Genomic DNA, 20023 nt, shown 5'->3' on the forward strand with positions numbered 1-20023 from the left:
TTATAAGCTCAATTCCTGCCAGGCAAACTAAATTCACTGGCAGATGACTTCAGAAATCTCATGGATCCACACAAGTGGAAACAGGAACCCAAAATATTCAAGCTTTTGAGTAACAGGTGGGGGGCACCAGAGGTGGACCTTTTTGCTTCCCCTCAGAACTATCAATTGAGCTAATATTGCACCAGAACTCCCCACAGCCAAGCTTGGAAAGTGGATGCTCTATCCTTCACCTGGGAAAGCCTTTCAGTCTGTGCCTTTTCCCCTCTGCCACTCCTCTCGAAGATTTTACTAAAAATCAAACAGGACAAGCCAAGGACAATCCTGATTGCGCCAGACTGGCCACGCCAGCACTGGTACCCTCTTGTGCAGTATGACAGTGCTGCAACCATGGCACCTGCCTCAGACTCTTCGCTGCTGTCCCAGCAGGTGGGCCAGATTCTGCACCCTCAGCTACAGACCTTGAACCTTGCAGCTTGCCTAATCCCCTGAATTCAACACCAGCAAACCTCAGTAAGCAGGTGCTGGATGTCATTCTTGAGGCAAGGAGGCCTAGTACTAGAAAATCCTATTTGGAAAAATGGAAAAGATACTGTTCCTTGAGCCAGTCTCAGGGAATGGGCACAACTGTGCCCAGCTTACCTCGTATACTAGATTACTTAACAGAAATGCTCCACAAAGGCCTATCCTTCTCTTCAATTAAGATCCATGCCTCTGCCATCAAAGCTCATTATAATACTGAGCCACCCCTCTTCTCTCATCCTCTGGCAAGACAGTTCCTGAGAGGAGCCAGAAATTTAAGACTCCCCAGGAGAGATCCCACTCCAGCTTGGGACCTTAACTTTGTATTAGGAAAAGCTCACACTTCCGCCCTTTGAACCTGTGGCCACAGCAGAGTTAAAATTCCTCTCATGGAAAACAGCTTTACTTCTAGCCATCACTTCAGCAAGAAGAGGGTCTGAGTTGTAGGCCCTTATGGCAGTGGAACCCTTCATTGTCTTCCATGCAAACAGGGTTTCCCTCAGGACTAACCTATCCTTTATGCCAAAGGTGGTGTCTAGTGTGGCTTTAAACCAGTCCATTCATTTGCCAACTTTTTTTCCTAATTCTCAGAATAAAGGGGAAAGGATCCTGAATTCCCTGGACGTGCACAGGCAACATAGGTTCTATCTGGACAGGACTAAACCTCTCAGAAAATCTGACCGGCTGCTAGTCAGCTTTGCTGCAGGTGCAGAGGGCAATGCCATTTCAAAGTAAACCATTTCTAAATGGATAGCACACTGCATTAATTTATGCTACAAACACCATGGGAAACCCACCCCACAGGGGATCAGAACTCATTCCACTAGGGGTACATCTACCTCTACAACATTTCTCAGGGGAGTCCCTACCAGTGACATCCTGGAAGGTTGCAACCTGGAGCTATGTACACACTTTCACCAAGCACTACCACTTGCCTATATTCTAAATCCAGAGCTGGATTTGCCACAGCAGTCTTACAGGGCCTGACTGCCAGCCCTAATGCTTCATAACTACCTCCTCCCTTCCTTAGCTTTGGGAATCAACCCAAATGTGATGACTGCAACAGTGAAACACAAAGAACATAGTACAGTTGTGTACACTTACCATAAATGTAGATGTTCGAGTGTATTCACTTTTGTAGTCCTGGTTACCCTCCCTCCAGCCCCCTGACTTCTCTTGATTTCTTTCCTGTCCTTTTTGTCTGGCATATCTTACATTATTGGTATTTATTTTTTGCTGGGGGTATTGCATACCATGTAATTGCTTCCTATTTTGGGGGCACCTGACATCTGGGGCAAAACAAAACTGTTGTAATGGCATCGGCTGCATGTTTTATACCCCTGACAACTTGACATCATGGAAGAAGCGACAGCATCCGACGCAGAAATCCCAAGACTCTTGTATTCAGGCTGGCTGAGGGCTACCTGCAGGCAGATAACCCAAATGTGATGACTGCAACAGTGAATACACTCAAATATCTACATTTATGGTAAGTGTACACAACTGTACTTTTAAGCTTTCCATGCTTCTCTCCTTCCGGGGACTGTTGCCATACAGATGGACATTGTCAGTGGTCTGGTTCATCAACAAACAGGGAGGAACCAGGTCCTATCCCCTCTGCCATGACGCCATGAGGTTATGGGAGTGGGTGATCTCCACCTGCTGTTTTCTGGTGGCAGTGCACATTCCAGCTAAGTCCAACATCCTGGCAGACAGGCTGAGCCGATCTATTCTGATGCCTTATGAGTGGTCTCTGAATCCGTCCATAGCAGAGAAGATCTTTCTAAAGTGGGGTTAGCCTTGCTGCAATCTCTTCACCTCTCCTTCCACCGTGAAGTGCTGTGAGTATTTCACTCTGATCCCCCTCCGGGGGGAGTTCTCTGGAGATGCTCTGGTCCATTTTGTGCATACCCTCTGCTTCCTTTTATTCCCAAGTTCATTCAGAAAGCTCAGTGGCTGGGGAGTTCAGTTGTTCTCATTGCACCTTTCTGGCCTCGTCAAGTTTGGTTCCCCACTCTGGTCTCGTATAGTGTGTCCTCATTGGACTTTGGATCCTGTTCTGGATCTGATTTCACACCTGTCAGGGGCTCCTCACCCGGATCTAGTCCGCCTAAAGCTCACGGCATGGCTGCTCCAGTTTCAGTGATGGCAAGGATCCCCGGGCTTTCTTCTGTTAAGATCATCCTGATTGCGGCTGACAAGACTTCTACTAGGAAGATCTACTCTAGCAAATGGAAGGATTTTTCTATCTGGGCTTCTCAGCATGACTTGAATCTCTTTACAGCTCCAGTATCTGCCATTTTGGATGTTTTGGCAGATATTTTTAAATGTGGAGCTAGTGTCTCTACTGTTAAGGTTCAACTGGCTGTGATTTTTAACTTCCTTGTGGGTGAACATTCGGCCTCCTTAGCTTCAGCTAAACTTTGTAAGGCCTTTCTAAAAGGTACCTTTTTCCTTTGGCCTCCAGTTAAGGACCCCACACTTCCTTGGGATTTTACCTTTGTTCTGCAGGCTTTGGTTTCCCCTCTTTCGAGCCAGCTGTCTCTGTAGATTTGCAGTTCTTATCATGGAAAACTACGTTTTTGGTTGCACTTACCTAGGCTAAGAGGGTTTCTGAACTTCAAGCACTTTCTATTAAGCCTCCTTACCTAGTTTTCCATAAAGACAGTGTGCCCTTGCAGACCAGTCCATCTTTCTTGCCAAAGGTGGCTTTTGAATCTAATATTAACCAGGTCATTCATTTGCCAGTTTTCTTTCCAAATTTCCAAAATAAAGGAGAGTACAAAGTTCACCTACTAGACGGGCACAGGCAGCTGCATTTCTGTTTGCATAGAACCAAAAGCTGGCATAAATCAGGTCAGCTTTTTGTCTCCTTTTCCAAATCTTTTTTGGAAAAGCCTGTCTCTAAGGTTACCATTGCTCGTTGGATTTCTGAGTGCATTTCCTTGGCCTATCGAGCCAAAGGTATGTCTCCACCAGGACATGTCTGGGCAGATTCTACCAGGTCAGTCTCCACTTCTGCGGCCTTTTGGTCCAGAGTTTCTCTTGATAATATATGTTCTGCTGCAAATTGGGCCTATTCATACACTCTTTTTTATTTCTCATCATAAATTGCATCTTCTTTCCAGGAGCAGGACTTCGTTTGGCTCAGCTTTGCTGTGGAATATTGTTCCATGAGAACCTCCCAGGTTTTGTTGGTAGCAAGGGACCTCTGTCCCTCAGGTTAAAGATCAAATGAAAACAACAACTTCAGATAAATACGTTCTCACCATAACATTCCATCTGAGTTGTTGCTTTTCATTTGTCTTCAGCCATCCCTTCCTCCTTCCCACTGCCTTTTTTGGGCTGTGTAGCAGACTGATGTATTATGGGCCATCTTGTCCTAACCAGCTTTCCCTAGGTGGACTTTTATGTGGTTATACTAAGTATGATAGATCTTTTGGCCTCTTGGGCTGGTGCTGTTTCTGCAACAAACTTGATCTGAGGGGAGGAGAGAGAGAGGGGCATTATGGATAGGGGAGAAGCTTGGACTTTGGATCCGATGCTGGAGTATACGGCCGAGTCGGATCCAGCCGTGCCAGATCAGAGTCCTTCAGGTTTAAGACAAATGAAAAGCAGCAACTCAGATGGAATGTTATGGTGAGTACATTACTTATTTTTTGTCATTAGTGTCTTAATCTTATCCTTGTAAATAGTTTGTTGATCATAGCTCCTATAACTACAGATGATAAAAATGTAATAGTAGTACATTAAAACTGGGAACAATTCAAAATGATGTAAGAAAATGTGATTAGGGCAAACTGTCTATCTTTCAACCAAGGTCATCAGAAAAAGAACTCTGGTGCAGCAGTTAACTCTGTTTGCTCTGTTAATTTTTGTATTCTGATCAGAAACCGAGAGAAGCAGAATATCTCCACCACACTTTTTTTTTTTTTTTTAATATTAGCTACTAATCTCAGTGCATGAAGGTAATAGAATGCTCACATCACAGTGTGGGCAATAAGCAGAAAAAAATGCTGATTCGAGTGTGTCATTGGTACATCATACAGAGGAAAGGTAGAAAGTGAGTCTACTTGAAATAGGATTCCACAGTACGGAAAAGTAAGATAAAGTAAGTGCTAACTGCTTTCTGATAACAAAGTAGACTGCAGTTATATTACAAGGAGAGTGTTGAGCTTTAATGTAGATGAGGGCAAAGTTTTCATTTGTAGAAGGGATTATAAGTGCTGGTGGCATCCTTGCCTGTTTTGTGTTCATAATCTGAATACTGAAAAGTTGTCAACGCAATAAAGCAGAAGCAATAATGAATATTAATGTGAAGGGATAAAGACACCTGATGTGAGAGATGTGGCCTAGTTTGTATGCAGTAGCAGCATTAAGAGCTTGGTGAATTCTATGTTACAAGAAATATGCCACTTAGTTAGGAGGGCTGTATGTATAAGGAAGCAAGCATGCACTTCCTGAAAGCATTTTTAGTAAAACTCCTACTACTGTTTAACTTTAAGCTTCTTACTCTAAGGTCGCAGAATTTTGGTGGTGATAAAATACCTGCCTTTTCTTGAAAACTGCCCAATTCACTTGTTGCAAAGTTGTGCCTGTTCAAAGTGGGCATCTTAAAGTACAGGGGTGTTGATGACTCGATCCCCGCATGGTTTGCAAGAAGATTGGCCAGGTGTCTTGCTGTTTCATTGTTTTGTTTTCATGTTCTTTCATATAACTGTGATTATATATTTTTAACAGTTTGTAGGTGTCCATTCTTCTTTTGTATTTAGTGTTTCATTCACTTGTGATTCAGGATTGGAAAATAGCCTTCTACAACATGGCTGTAGCCAGACGTCTGCTACTTTGGGCATGGTGTTTATACTCTTTGAGTAGTATATTTCAGTCTTCAATGAATTCTTAGTGATGACCCCATAAACGAGATTTAGGCAACATCACACTGGTAATTAGTAGGGTGCTGCATAAAAAAGCTGGAAAGAGACTAGGGATACTGTTTGGGTATTTGCTCATACAGCTTGTGGAGTCCATGTTTTGTAGTACGTGAAGCTAAATCAGGCTAAAACATTCTCCATAACTTTGTTAAAATTATAGCTGAGTGGTTACCCAGAGAGCACAACTGATATTACAGATTGACTAGTTATAAGTAATCTCCATGAAGCTGTTAAAGCATATAGCTCAGTTTTGTATACTTATAGTTAACACCTATAGTTCATTTTGGCATCCAGACTTTTTTTTTTTTGAGTAATTTCTTTAACTAAGTGACTTACCTTGTAATAATATGCAGTATTAGAAAGGCCAAGGACTAATTAACATGACCAAGATTTTTTAATCTAGGATGTCCTGCAGTAGAGAGATTAAGCACTGTTTGCAACTTATGTTTTATATGTATGTTCATATTTTCATAACTGACATGCCTGCGTGCTGTCAAGGGGTATGTTGTGAAACGCCATGGTGGGAAACATGGAAAATCCATTGTCCATTTATATCGCACTGTACTGGGGATACTGGTAGTTAGTTAATTTTGAAAGTAAGCACTATTAAAACATGTACTTCAAGCCTAGTGGCTTAACAAATCTATCGCATGGTGTTAGGTGAAACATTAAATGTTTTTAAGAAAACTGTCAATTGATGTTTGCACTGGGAGTTGTAGATCTTGATAGATATTTAGTGGTGATGATCATATCACTACTGCAGAAGCATGAGCTGTATGGGTTCTGTCCTGCAAAGGATATAACAGCTGGCCAGCTTCCAAAGCTTCAGGGCTCCTTCCACATGTTTAAACCATTAGGTAGCTTGAGCTGAGCTGCCTAAAAGACAGGCTTTAGTACAAATTACTTCGGAGCTTTCCTGATACAGAAGAGTGCTCTTCTGTGGGTTTTCGAGGATGTAAGTTGACTTGTACTGTTCCATTGCTGAACAGATGAGATCCCTTTGGGGGGGGGGGTGGATCTTCCACTTTTAAAAATGCAGTATTTAATTATACTTGCCTGGTTAGAAAAGTTGTTTTTCTTCTAGGAGTTTGTGCTTTAACAGAGTGTCTCCAGACTTTACTATGGTTTTAAATGGGAGCATGTTTTTTTCCTGTCAGTTTAAAAGGTAAAGTTGAAAACTGTTTTGGAAATATTGTGTCCACATGATTTTTGGTGCACCCTGACTTCAAGCAACTTCAACTGACTGCTTGGATGATGGGGACTTAATTCCATTTAGCTACCTGTTTGTTGAGGATGTGCAGCAGGTACTACTGGAGGGAAGAAAGCCTACAAGAAAATCCTATATTAGCAAATGCAAAGTTTTCTAGTTTGTGCCATCAACGTACCCAACATCCATTCAAAGCTAGCGTTTCTCTGGTTTTGCAATATTTATGTGAGTTACAATCCTGTGGCCTTTTTTACTCCTCCTTCAAGGTTTATTAGTCAGTCATTTGAGCTTGTCTGCCCATGGATCCCCTGTTTCAGTTCATTCTGATGTGAAAATGTTTTTGAAAGGAATTTTGCATAAGAGGCCGGCAAGAAGAACTTTCCAAGATGGCTGCACACTGATTAAAGCTTGAAGATCATGTTCCAACAAACAAAAATCAAAGCAGTTTATCTGTTCTCAAAATGCATTTCCCCAGTTCTGGCTTACTTTGGTTGTCTTTCTGTCATTTAAGTTTGCATTCTCACTTTCCTTTTTAAGGAAGATCTCTTAAAAAAAAATACGTCCATAGCCATATGTCCCTCCCTCACTGATTAATCTGCAGGAAGTTCTGCTTCCTTGCTAATGTGCTGACATCATGTCAGAGCCAGCAGAGCTCTTTACATTGCAAAATGGAGAAAGGTGTACAAAGAGAGTTTTCATATTGGGCAGTTTTACTCATCTCTTTTAATTTTTAAGATTAGTTACATGTTTTGTTAATCCAGTCTTTAAACCCCATGCAATAAAGGTGAAGGCTGCTTTTCTTTGTGTCACACAAGCACATTATGTGCAGCACAAAGTCTTTAAGTTGTAATTGTCTCTGATTTTGCCTAATGTCACTGAATCTTACCTTTCATCTGTCCATGATTTTTGCAGAATGCCCCTGATTTTGTCTTATGTTTTAACCGGGTCTATATTATAACATCAAAGTTTTTAAACATCAAATGTTATAATATTGAACCCGTAATGTCGAACGCTGAAAACAGCGAAGGTGCAGGACACCGAATTTGGTGGGCCGTTGCTGTGGCTTTGCTGTTTTCAGCATTCGAAATGTTGGAACGTTACGGGTCGGGTTCAGGTTAAGTGTGCGATTGTGTGTAGGTTAGGGTTGGGGGGTGAGTTAGGGAGCGGGTTAGGTAAGTGCGGTTGTGTGGATGTTAGGGTTAGGGCGCGCGTCAGGTAAGTGTGCGATTGTGTGTAGATTAGGGGGTGGGTTAGGTGAGTTAGGGTTAGGGCGCGGGTGAGGTGAGTGTGCGATAGTGACTGTCCTAAGGGTTGGGTTAAGGTAAGTGGATAGCTAGTAGTGTATGTAAAGTTTAGTTTAGGTTTAGGTGTAGGAATTTAAGTGTATGTGTGTGGATTGCTGTTTTTTGTGTGTGTTTGTGTTGTGTGTATGTTTCTCAGAATAGCGACCCCCCCCCCCCCCCCCAATGAAAAAATTAGGTATTCTGACTGTGCAATGTTTTCAGATTTCGGTGTTTGGGGTTCGATATTATAACATTTGATGTTTAAAAATTTCAGTGTTATAATAAAGACCCGTTTTAACCTTGTCCATCAGTAATGGTAGATATTAGAGTATCATAGTTTATAATTTGCCCAGAAAATGCATGTTCATACAAAATCTTTCCATTAATAAATGGACAGACTGTGCTCAGCCTTTGTGCAGCATTGCCATGTTATCTACAATGAAACAACCGAATATCCAGTAAATTAGATCTGCAGAGTAGAAAACCATCATGTCATCCAGAACAGAGAGAGACTGAAGATGTGCAAAAATGGTTGCACATTCTTTAACTTCAGCTCTCCCAGTATGAAAAGGAAAGTGAAACAGAAGGGGCAGGAATTATATCACTTTTTTATTAAATTCAGTTACTGGCTAGTAAGTACACTCCCTGTCTAAGAGAACATGATAGAACATCAGATAGAAAAGGTGAAGAGAAACACTGATTGTGAAGAATCCTGCAGCTGGTCAGCAAAAAGTAGTTCAAGCTCTAGCTTTGTTGCAAGACATGCCTTCCATTAAGCTAGATGCAAAAATAAGTCAAATGTGCTCGGAGCTGATTAAAATAAATGAAAACATTCAAGGAGTAGATCAACTCGGATAACTAAAGGCTGGAAAAAATTGGAAGAAGCATTAAACAGATATTGAGTTGAGCTGATAAAACTGCAAAATTCAGAGGACAAAATAATAAAAAAAAAAAAAGCCAACTAAGTTTGCTACGGTTCAAGAATAGATGTTATAAAAAAATAAACTGTAGCACTAGGGGAGGGAAACTCGGATTTTTTGCTATACCAGAGAAACTAGAAGGAACAGAATGTATTACTTTCATGAAGGCATAAATAAGCAACTAGACTGGTATTACACAGTAGAAAGTTAGTTGAAAGGGAAGACTGTGTATACTCCAAATCTGGCCACGAGAAAGCAAGCAAGACCTGTATTAGTAAAGATGCAAACATACCAGCAGAAAGAGTTGATCTTGACAAAACTGTGATAAAAGGGCAAACTATTAATAGTTGGGAGACCTTGTAGTGTTTGTGAAAAATTATTATTCGCTGTACGCTAGGTGGAAAACAAACAAGTTTATTCCATTAAATCAGACTGTAATAAGAGGCAGGTGTGAGATTCAAGCTGTTATATCCAGCTGTCTTGAATATTTTTTTTCCTGGAGGATCAAAGTAATTTTTTTAATGCAGAACAGGCCAAGAAGAAAATACAAAAGTATGTCCAACAAAAATTGAGCCATCCAGCAGAAGATGGGACTCTTGTTTCTCATTCATCTGATAATAGACTGCCAGTGAAACAGTTTTCACCGTTTCAAAGGAAAATGCTTGAGAGAGGGGGAGAGAGAAAAGCACAGACGTTGACGAGGAGATTCATGAGTACCTTGGAATTGAACCAGAATCTGGAGTTGGGAGATGGAGATGATGGGGAAGATCAGCAGCAGTGAAATTGGTGAATGAGTACGAGACTGCATAGCATCAGCTGCATTTGTGAAACATGGATATGCAAGGAAATGTGTAAAGAGTGGACTTCTGTTAACTTTTTTAAATGTGTGTGGAACTGAAAAGCATTTGCATCACTTCATGCCATTGATGTTTGGAAGGACACTGAGGAAGGCAAAGAAGGAAAAAAGTAACTAAGTAAAACAATTTAACAGTATTTCTGTCAAACTTTTCACAGTATAAATTGTATGTTTTATTGTGAAATATTTTTAGTTCTTGTATGTGATAGTTACTAAAGTAAACAAATCTCTTTTTTTTTTCCTTCTCTTTATTTTTTGATGTAAGAAATTAGTGCAAAAAGTGAAGAAAAGCTAGACAAAAGCATATTTAAGTTAATAGGCTGCAGTATTGGATTATTGAGGATTGGGGCGGTGTGCACAAGTGCACAGATAATGAATGCAGACCTTGTTTTTTTTTTTCTTAGTTTTGCATAGGTCACTGTCTGGATTAAGATCCTTGGCTTGATCTGATAAATATTTAGTGGAAACTCGTAAATATGAGAACATAATGAAAGATGTTATGTTGTCCTGTCTCACTGTAATTCGTGCTGGTTGGGTTTGGAGCTGTTCTCTGCTCTGACAAGGCCGAATACTAAAGCTTGAGAGCTTCCACTGGCTTGAGGCTAACCTCCTATCCCATGATGCTCTGGGCCAAATCCCCAGTTTTCGTTTGCCACTGAAGCATCGAGGTTGCTGTCTGGCTGGCTCGTTGGCTAAGTAGACTAAATTTATATTTTTCACTGTTTACTTGTTTTTCTATCTTTTTTTACTTTTAATAGTTATGAGTCTGCGTTAGGTCTTCTCCCTATTCTCTACTAGTTTAGAGAGTGCCATTTAAGTTAGGGGGCTGTCGCGGCCCATTTGAGTTAGAGGGCCACTCTTCCTATCCCGTTCTGTACTGTGTGTTACTTAGTGAAAATTTCTACTAGACGTCTGCCTTTCTTCTTCTCATAACCGTAGAGAGCACTGTTTAAGTTAGAGGGCTCTCGCGGCCCGTTTGACTTAGAGGGCCGCTCCCTTCCCCCCTCTCTTTTGTTTAAAAAAATAAATTCTTTCCTATAACATAATTTTCGTTCTACTGTAGTACTTGTGTCACGTTACTTGTTAGTAGTGGTTCCCTTTGGATAATGTCTAAAGAAAAAGAGCATCTACCTTCTGGGTTTAAAAAAATGTGATAGATGTATCCAGAATATGTCCATCACTGACGGCCATACTAGCTGTGTTTACTGCCTAGGTGAGGTACATTTACAGGACCCCTGCACTATCTGTTATGCCTTCAGTAGCAGTGTGCTCCTTGAAAGGAAGAGGAAATTGATAGAGGTTTAGTGAAAGGGGATTTTCAACAAGGGCAGAGCTCTAAATCTTCCTCCCCTTCTTCCTTTAAGACTCATTCTACCAAAAGACTGACTTCTTCGGCTCTGTTGACTGAGGCACCTGAAAGGATTGCGAGATTGGAACCGAGGGCTCTCTGCTCCAACACAACTGTTACTTCTGCGGCTCCAACAGTGTACGTGGAGTGGGCAGAAGCATCTAGTAGGCGACGCACCCTGGAACTGGAACCTGTCTTGCCTATTTTGAGATTGCCCATTTTGGATCGGGGCAGATCTCTTTCCTTATCCACCCTTTCCCCCAGGAGCTTATCTGAAGAGGACGTGGAGTGGGTGGTGAAGAGATTACTCAAAACACCAGCCCTGGCAAAAATTTTATCTCATAGCCATCCATACCTACATGTCCCAATGTTCTTCGTGTTTCACTGTTGCAGTCATCACATTTGGGTTATCTGCTTGCAGTAGCCCTCAGTCGGCCTGATTATCAAAGTCTTGGGCCCTGCGTCGGTTGCTGTCTCATTTTCCATGACGTCAGGTAGTCAGAGGTATAAAGCATGCAGCCAATGCCATTACATCATTCTTCCTTGCCGTGCGGTGCCCGAAGCAGAAGCAGTTTGCAAGTGCTGGTTGGCAGACTCCTGAAATTTTCATTTTCGAGTTTCAGAACCGAAGTCTTAAACTAAGCTAAGTACCCCGTTGGGTAATCTTTTTCTTGCTCTAAACCAATGTTAGTAAAAGTTAACAATTGTATTTCTTATGGAAAGCAAATACCTCATAAAGATTTTCATTCATACTGCATTCCTTGCCTTAGTCCCAGACCACGACGTACCTCGCTGTCGGTTTTGTGCCTTATTCAAACCTCGAACTATTTGTCAGTTTATTTACGCCTCTAAATATTTTGGTACTCTGTTCAGTTATCCAGAAATGGCTTCGGTAAGACACCCGACTACCGACATTCCGAAAAAACGCAAAGATAAAGACAGAGACAGACCGCATAGGTCCAAAGCTGCTGACAACGCTTCTCCTAAACTAGCCGCCAGTACTCAGTGAGGCGCTTTCGCAGCCCCTGATGCCCGCTATTTCAGATCCGCATGCCTCTACTAAGACCCATTCGGAGTCTGGTATGCCGTGAGATGCTTCTTCAACTGTGGAACCTGCGGATGTCTCTACCTTGGATGGGTCCGAAGCTGCTGTGCAGGCACCGGCTTCTAAGGGTGTATTCAGACCTACTGACTTGCATATTAAACCAATGCCATCTTCTTCTTCCAGGCCTAAAACTCGATCCATGCTTAGAAATCCAACGCCCAGACTGCATCGTCAGGCCCCTATGCCTAAAAAACAAATAAGAATGGCTGAAGACCTTATTACTCTAATTAGGGGAAGCCACCCTTCCCCCTCTGAGACCTAGGACTGATTTTCCTTCTGATTCTTTTGATCAGGATTCTGAAATTTCTGATGTTCATAGTGTTACACTGCTGCAGTCATTACACTTGGGTTATCCTGCCGTCAGGCGGTCCTGCAGTCGGCCAGAGTTCCAAAGTCTTGGTCCGGCGTCGGTTGCTGTCGCTTCTTCCCTGACGTCAGTGCGCCAGGGGTATATAAGATGAGGCCGACGCCATTTTCTTCAGTCTTTCTTGCCGCGCGGTGCCCGAAGCAAAAGTAGTTTGCAAGTGCCGGCCGGCCGACTCCTGAGATTTTCAATCCGAATTTCAGAACCAAAGTCTTCTATAAAGCTAAGTACCCTGTTGGGGAAACTTTTTCTTGCCTCAGACCGATGTCAGTAAAAGTTAATAATTGTATTTCTTGTGGGAAGCAAATAACTCATAAGGATTTTTATTCTTACTGTATCCCATGCCTAGGCCCAGACCACGACGTCACTAGTTGTCAGTTTTGTGCTAGATTTAACAAACGCACTATTAAACGTCTGTTTGATTTTGCCCAACATTATTTTGGCAGAAAATTCAGTTATACCATGCTGTCGGAACAACCGATGACCAGGATACACAAAAATCGCAAAGACAAGGACAGGCATCCGAGGTCCAAAACTGACTATGAATCCTCTTCTAGGCCAGTCGCCGGTTCTCCGGTTTCAGCGAGGCACCTTCACAACCCCTGACGACCGCTACCTCAGAACCACAGGCCGCCTCCGACTCCCACGTGGAGATGACTGGGCCTCTGGATACTCAAGATTTACGGCCTACCGAAACTATCCCTTCAGAGGGATCCGGAGCTGCTGAGCAGCCCTTTGCTTCAGAGGGTGTATTCAGACCTACTCAACTTACCATCAAATCTTCTACTAAGTCTAAAACCCCTTTAAAGACAAAGAAGCAAGTACAATGAACAAACCACAAAGGAGCAAAGCAATGAAGAAGAAGCAAGTACAGCATTCACCTGGACAGGCCTCCATGCCTAAGAAGCAGATGCTCAAAATGGCCGAAGACTTAATTACTCTGATCAGGGGTTCACATCCCCCCCCTCCTGATAAGGCCTAGGCAGGATGCAGACTATGACTCCTCTGACCAGGTTTCCTTTTCTTCGGATTCCTCTTCAGATCAGGAATACTCCTTACCCCTCTATGAGGATTCTGATGCTGAAGAATCAATTCCTTCAGCCTCTCCTCCAGAGGACTACTCTTTTGGGGAAACTTTACATACCATGAGGGAGCATTTCCATTGGGAGGGCCAGGATTACTCAGAATCCAAGAAAAGGCTCAGAGGCTTCCTTTTATTGCCGCAGCACAGACCCCTTGCTATTCCGCCAGTGGACATTGTGGATGATGTGTACTGTGAATCCAGTTTAAATCCTGATTCTTTACCTCCTGCTCCAGTCAAACCGTACAGATACTACAGAGTCTCTGACTCTCTCAAATTTCTTTATAAAAGCCCTGTTGAAACTATTTCCCAGGGTCCCAAAGGGGTAAAGGCGTCCACAGCTAAAACTCCAGTTCCCTCTGACAGGGATTCCAGAGCATTAGACAGATGGGGGAAGAAAGTATACACATCTGCAACGTTAGCAATGAGGGCTTTAAATTGCCAGTTTCACATGCTTAATTATCAACAATATTTAATGTCTCAATGAACAGCCTGATTATAAGGAAATGCAGGATTTATTGCATGCAGCAGAACAAGTGGGAAAACATACTTTGCAATGTGGTTTTTGACTCATTAGAGGCCTCTTGTAGAGCAGCAGTTACAGGGTCTGTGATTCAAAGGCATGCTTGGTTAAAAGAACAAGGTTTACTTGATCATGTTAAAGCAAAATTACTGGATGCACCTTTGCAGTAGGATGTTTTATTTGGACTTAAGGCAGAAGAGGTATTAAAGAAAATGGAGGATAAGGCAAAATCTATGCAAACAGTGAAGGATTTCTTACAGGTTCAGCCTCCTCGATTTAGCAGAAATTGGCCTACAAAAAATTGGTCCTTTCCAGTTTCAGACAGACCACAAAGGGGCAGATACAGACGTCCGAGAGGCAGAGGTCAGCCCCAAGGTTCTTACAGACCTTGACAATGGGGTGCATCAACCTAAAAAGGAGGGGAAGACAGGCCACAACCTTATAGGAAACAGTCCCAATGACCCCCCCCCCCTTCAGCTGCCAAGCTCTTTCCTCTTGGCAACCCCCTTGGAGGGAAAACTAACACTTTTTTCACACAATTGGCATATGATCACCAAAGACAAATGGGTTCCGAATATTGTATCTCAAGGTTACAGGTTTCACTTTCACACTTTACCAAGGCTAAAAGGAATGCCAAACCTGCCACAAAATCAATGGGCAGAGGCTCAAAAACAAATTACAGCCCTCATGGAAATGAGAGCTATTCAAAAGGTACCACCACAGGAGCAAGGACAAGGATTTTACTCAAGACTCTTTCTGGTCCCCAGAAAGGGCAAAGCCTGGAGGCCCATTCTGGACTTTTCTTCTCTAAATACTTACCTGGATGTTCCAAAATTCAAAATGTTGACACTACAGCAGCTTCTTCCCATGCTGGGCAAGAAGGCTTGGCACGTACCTTTGGACGTCAAGGAGACGTACCTGCATGTCCCTATCAGACAAAATTGCAGAAGATACCTCAGATTCATAGCAGCTTCAAGTCATTACCAATTCTCTGCACTGCCCTTTGGCTTATCTACTGCGCCCAGGGTCTTCACAAAATGCCTGGCACCAGTGATTGCATTTTGCAGACAAAAAGGGATTCAAATATACCCATACTTGGACGACTGCCTTATTCAAGCAGAAAGCAAGGACATTCTTCTAAAGCATCTGGCATTTGTAAAAAGCTTGCTAATTTGGCTAGGGTACACAGAAAACGAAAAGAAGTCAAAACTAGTGCCCTCACAAGAGATAATATTCCTGGGTGCCAGCTTAAATACAACGGCGCAGATGGCTTATCTCACGCCAGACAAGCAAGGACAACTGACTCAGTGCTTTCAATTGATGGCAACAAAATCCCAACTCCCTGCAAGAAAAATTCTGCAGGCCTTGGGATTCATGGCATCTTGCATACTACTAATTCCATATGCCAGACTGCATATGAGGAAATTACAGTGGTACCTAAAGAATGTTTGGTCTCAACACTGCCACAGCCTGGAAACAGTAATACCACTTATTCCCTGCCTACAACAGGAGTTTTGATGGTGGGCACAGGCATGTCACCTCAACGAGGGACAGCCTTTCACTCAACCCACAGCCAGGCAAACACTGACAACAGATGCTTCGGATTACGCCTGTGGAGCACACATGGCAGGAAAATGTATTCAGGACAAGTGGGCCGCAGAACAATGGCATCTTCACATCAATCAAAAAGAGATGCTAGCTGTACAAAATGCCCTTACAGCTTTCAAGGACCTTCTGCATCCAGGACAACTACTACTAAAGACAGACGACACCACAGTTATGTGGTACATAAACAAGCAAGGGGGCACTCATTCATACCCCCTCTGCAGACAAGCCATGACCTTGTGGAACACCGCTCTAACCTATCAAGTTCATCTGCAAGCAGAATTCCTTCCAGGAGAGAAAAATACTCTGGCAGATGACTTAAGCAGAAACATCATGGATCCGCACGAGTGGAAATTAAATCCACAAATATTCAGCATAATAACACAGAAATGATGGAGCCCGGATATAGATCTATTTGCCTCCCCAATGAATTGCCAGCTACAGAAATTCTGCACAAGGACTTACCACACACACAAGCATGGAAAGTGGATGCCCTCTCATTCAGCTGGAAAAACCTACAAGTATATGCTATGTTTTGCCACCACTGCCTCTCCTTTCAAAGATACTCCTAAAGCCAGACAAGAGAAGCCAAAAATGATCCTGATTGCCCCAGACTGGCCACGTCAGCACTGGTACCCAATCTTAAAGAACTTGGCACAAGGCCCACCGTGGATTTTACCTCAAATTCCACATCTTCTGACTCAGCAAAACAATCAGATACTTCACAGCCAGCTCGAAACTTTAAACCTGGCTGCATGGCAGATTCCTTAGTCAAGCAAACAACATCGCTCTCTAAAGCTGTTATGGATGTCATTTTGGAGGCCAGGAGGCCTAGCACCAGGAAAGCCTATTCGGATAAATGGAAGAGATTCTGTGCCTGGAACCAGGCTCAAAGCTTTGACCCTCTTGTCCCAAATATTCCTCAGATACTGCAGTATTTAACTGAGATGCTGGACAAAGGCGTATCCTTTTCATCCATTAAGATCCACGCCTCTGCCATCTCTGCTCATTACAACACAGATCAGCCAATTTTCTCTCATCCTTTGCTAAAACAATACCTCAGAGGGGATAAAAACAAAAGACCGCCCCGTAGAGCACAAACTCCAACTTGGGACCTTAACTTCGTCTTGGAGAAATTAACTTTACCTCCTTTTGAGCCAGCCAATTCAGCAGATTTAAAATATGTCTCATGGAAAACTGCTCTGCTTCTGGCAATAACCTCAGCACGAAGAGCATCAGAGTTACAGGCACTAATGGCAGTGGAACCTTTCATCATTTTTCATCAAGACAGGGTGTCTTTAAGAACAAACCCTACTTTTATGCCAAAGGTGGTATCAAGTGTGGTTCTAAACCAAGCTATTCTCTTGCCAACATTTTATCCAAATCCCCAGAATAAAGGGGAGAGACTTCTGCATTCCTTGGACATACACAGACAGTTACGCTTCTACTTGGACAAAACAAAAGCTTTCAGGAAAACTGAGCAATTGTTTGTAGCATATGCTGCAGGATAACAGGGAAAAGCTATTTCAAAACAGACCATTTCAAAATGGATAGGACACTGTATACGGTTCTGCTATACACAACATGGGAAAACTGTACCTAGCAACATTGTCTCATTCCACCAGGGCTACAGCCACTTCAACTGCCTACCTCAGAGGAGTTACCTACCAAGGACATTTTGGAAGCTGCAACTTGGAGTTCTATGCATACCTTTACCAAGCATTACCACCTGCCTCTTTACTCTGAATCCAGAGCTGGCTTTGCCACTGCAGTGCTACAGGGCCTTAGAGCCACCCCTAATGCTTTATAGATCCAGCCACCCAACCTCTGCTTTGGGATTCTACCCAAGTGTAATGACTGCAGCAGTGTAACACTATGAACATAGTGCAGTTTTGTACCTACCATAAATGTAGATGTTTGAGTGTATACACTGCTGCAGTCCAGGTTACCCTCCCTCCATCCCCTCTTGCTGGTACTTATCTATGCCTTCTACCCTTTACAACCTATGTGGTGTATTTGCTGGTAACTGAAAGTTTTGGTTTCATTTTTTTATGTATGTCTTATTAGCTATATGTATTGCCTACCTATTTTGGGGGCACCTGACATCTGGGGCAAGAAAAACTGAAGAAAATGGCATCGGCTGCATCTTGTATACCCCTGGCGCACTGACGTCAGGGAAGAAGCGACAGCAACCGACGCCGGACCAAGACTTTGGAACTCTTGGCCAACTGCGGGACCGCCTGATGGCAGGATAACCCAAGTGAAATGACTGCAGCAGTGTATACACTTGAACATCTACATTTATGGTAGGTACAAAACTGTACTTTTCCTCTGACCAGGTTTACCCTTATCTACCTATGAGGATTCTGATGCAGAGGACTCCATTCTCTCTGCTTTCCCTTCAGAGGATTTCTCTTTTGGTGAAACCTTACATACTCTTAGGGAGCATTTTCGCTGGGAAAGGCAGGATTACTCTGACTCCAGAAAGAGGCTTGGGGATTTCTTACTCCTGCCCCAACACAGGCCTTTAGCTATCCCTCTTGTTCTGGACATTGTTGATGATGCCTTCTCTGAATCTAGCCTGGCCCCTGACTCTCTACCGCCTGCTCCCAGAAAACCTGATGGGTATTGCAGGGTTCCTGACTCTCACAAGTTCCTCTTTAAAAATCCTGCTGCGGATCCTGAAACCATTTCACAGACACCCAAGAGCATTAAGGCTACTACTGCCAAAAATCCTACCCCACTCTGATAGAGATTCCAGGGCGCTGGATAGATGGGGTAAGAAGGTATATACTTATGCAACCTTGGCCATTAGGGCCTTAAACTGTCAGTTTCATATGTTAAAGTATCAGCAGCATATTATTGGATTGCTTAAACAGAAAATGATGTTGATTCCTGACTGTGCTGAAAATAAAGATTTACAGGATTTAATGCATTCCGCTGAACAAGTTGAAAATCCTGCTTTGCAATGTGGTTTTGATTCATTAGAGGCATCTTGCAGGGCTGTTGTCACTGGGTCTATACTTGGAAGGCATGCTTGGCTTAAGGAGCAGTCTTTGCCAGATCATGTTAAAGCTAAATTGCTGGATGCACCCTTAAACCAAGACCGCCTGTTTGGAACCAAAGCAGAAGTAGTACTTAAAAAGATGGAGGAAAAAGCTAAATATATGCAAACTGTTAAAGATTTCCTGCAAGTACAGCCTCACAGATTTTGTAGGCATTGGCCCTCTAAGAATTGGTCCTTTCCTGCCTTTTCCAGGCCTTCTCAGTCCAAACTCAGAACCAGCAGAACACCCAGGATTCAGTCCCAAGGTACTCACAGGACTAAGCAGTGGGGGGGGCTCCCACTTCCAAATCAGGGAGTAGTAAGACTCCCCGCTATGGTAAACTGTCTCAATGACTTAACTTTAAATCTTTCAAGCCCTGCACAACTGACTGTTCCTTTGCGGGGAAAGATTGCCCTGCAGGCAAAAAAATGGGAACTAGTTACCCAGGACAAATGGGTTTTAGGTATAGTTTCTTAAGGATATAGATTCCACTTCCATTCTTACCAACCCCAAACGGTTGGCCAGATCTACCCCCAAATCTGTGGACAGAGGCTCAAAAGCAAATTCTCTCTCTTTTAAGCATCAGGGCTATTCACCCTGTCCCAGAAGAAGAATGGGGACAAAGTTTCTACTCAAGACTTTTCCTTGTACCCAGAAAGGACAATTCCAGCCGTCCTATCCTGGACCTGTCTATCCTGCACACATTTTTGGTAATCCCAAAATTCAAGTTTCTAACTCTTCATCGGCTGCTTCCTATGCTAGGCAAAGATGCCTGGTTGGCAACACTGGATTCAAAGGAAGCCTACCTGCACATCCCAATAAGAGAGTCTTGCAGAAGATACCTACGCTTCAAAGCAGGCTACATGCACTATCAGTTCTCTGCACTGCTGTTTGGCTTATCTACTGCGCCCAGGGTATTCACAAAGTGCCTGGCTCCATTCATTGCATTTTGCAGGCAAAGAAATATTCAAATATACCCATACCTGGATGATTGTCCAATGCAGGCACAAAGCCAGGACATACTGTTAAATCATGTGGTGTTTGTAAAGAAATTGCTAACTTCTCTGGGGTACACCATAAATGAAAAGAAATCACATCTTGTACCCTGCCAACAAATTGTATTCCTGAGAGCAAGCTTGAATACAACTTCCCAGATGGCCTACCTCACGCCAGAGAAACAAGTTCATTTGACAGCCTACTTCAAACTACTAGCCACAAAGACCCAGCTATCTGC

The 20023-nt window shown here is 42.9% G+C and overlaps 1 protein-coding gene across 1 annotated transcript in view; it reads left to right on the forward strand.

Moving 5' to 3' along the window:
• TAOK1 (TAO kinase 1) overlaps window positions 1-20023 on the forward strand; it is a 3628992-nt gene that overhangs the window by 703987 nt on the left and 2904982 nt on the right. The gene's annotated exons all lie outside the window — the stretch shown is intronic.

Source organism: Protopterus annectens, chromosome 13.part0 (genome assembly GCF_019279795.1).
Source record: "Protopterus annectens isolate FY-2018-M chromosome 13.part0, PAN1.0, whole genome shotgun sequence".
NCBI lineage: Eukaryota > Metazoa > Chordata > Ceratodontiformes > Protopteridae > Protopterus > Protopterus annectens.